General features: G+C 28.5%; 1 protein-coding gene across 1 annotated transcript in view; it reads right to left on the minus strand.

The window, feature by feature from the left end:
* The window catches only part of FAM227B (family with sequence similarity 227, member B), a 225,297-nt gene that overhangs the window by 196,872 nt on the left and 26,870 nt on the right, over positions 1-1,555 (minus strand). The gene's annotated exons all lie outside the window — the stretch shown is intronic.

Raw genomic sequence — 1,555 nt, forward strand, 5'->3', positions numbered from 1 at the left:
TATAATAAAATAAAAGTTTAGATCATCTTTCACAATGATCTCTAGTTCTATTCTGTGTCCCCTTCTTTGAGATAATCACTATAATTTTAATGGTTTGCATCCTTTTCATTCCATTAAAAGTACTTTTACATACATACATACACACATATATACACATGAAAAATAAACTTTGTGTGTTTCTGTCTTCTGAGGACAAAAAAACTAAAGAAAAAAATAGACTTTGTGTTTTAAAATTTAAACAAATGATATTTATTGTACAAATTATTTGGTAACTTGCTTTTTTCACTTAACATTAGGTTTTGACAATCTACGAAAGTTGATATTTATACAATTAATTTCCAGATAGCTTTTCTACCAACCTAATCATTTCCATCTGCAAAATATAAATAATAAATAAATAAATCACTAAAAGTTCACAAGCAACTTTTGCCAGACATCCAAAGAACAAATGATAGCCCTATATTTTACAAACTATTTTAGACTAGAAAGAGAGATAAAGCCAAGTACCTAATTTTTCTGAGGTTAGTATAATTTTGATACCCAAACCAAGCACAGATAATATAGGAAAATATAATCATATTGTATCAAACATAGATTCAATAATCTAAATAAAACGAAGCAAATAAAATCCAGTAGGGCATTGGAAAAGTATATCCTAAGAATATGAGGATGGCTCAACAAAAACTGTAATGTAATCTGCCACATTCACAGATTAAAAGATGAATGTAGCTTCTGCCACCACCATAGTGGACTCATTCCTCTCCATTTCAAACCACAGAGATTTCCTCAGGTTTTTGAGTACAGTGATATCTATATCTAATCAATGTCTGTATCCATATACACTTATGAATTTTTAATAAACTAACCTGAAAAAATATAGCTATATAAATATTTAAAATTATACTTAATAGCAAAGTATTATACTAACATTTGTTCCATTAAAGTCAGGGACAAGATGAGAAACCCCTAACATTGTGGAATAATATCCATATACCAATAATAATTTCCTATATACCAACAATAACCCATTTAATAACATATTAGAAAAAATCTCATTGACATTATTAAAGAAATTCAAGATACCTAGGAACAAATTTAACAGGGAATATACAGGACTTACATGAGGAAAATCACACAAATTCACTGATAAACCTAAAATAAGGCCCTTCTTACATTTTATTCCCTTACATAAAATAAACACCAGATGGATTAAAGAACTGAATTTTTAAAAGCCATAAGAAGAGTTTTTTAAAGCATAAATGGCTCTTAAAAATAAAAAAGAAAAGGTCAAAAAATGGCCAAAGTTCATAAACAGGCGATTCACAATAATAGAAACACAAAGGGTAACAAACCCCACTTCATTAATGAAAGATATGAAATTTATAAAATTTTGCCTATCAAGTTTGCAAAAATTTAAAACTATGATAATATTTAACATTGGCAAGGGAACGGGTAAGTGATCGATCACAAACTATTGTTACAAATATGCCACCTTTCTAGAAAACAATTTGGCAATGCATATCAAAACACTTAGAGTGTCACATTTCCTTTCCCA

This window comes from Propithecus coquereli, unplaced genomic scaffold (assembly GCF_000956105.1).
Source record: "Propithecus coquereli isolate 6110/MARCELLA unplaced genomic scaffold, Pcoq_1.0 Scaffold3, whole genome shotgun sequence".
Classification (NCBI taxonomy): domain Eukaryota; kingdom Metazoa; phylum Chordata; class Mammalia; order Primates; family Indriidae; genus Propithecus; species Propithecus coquereli.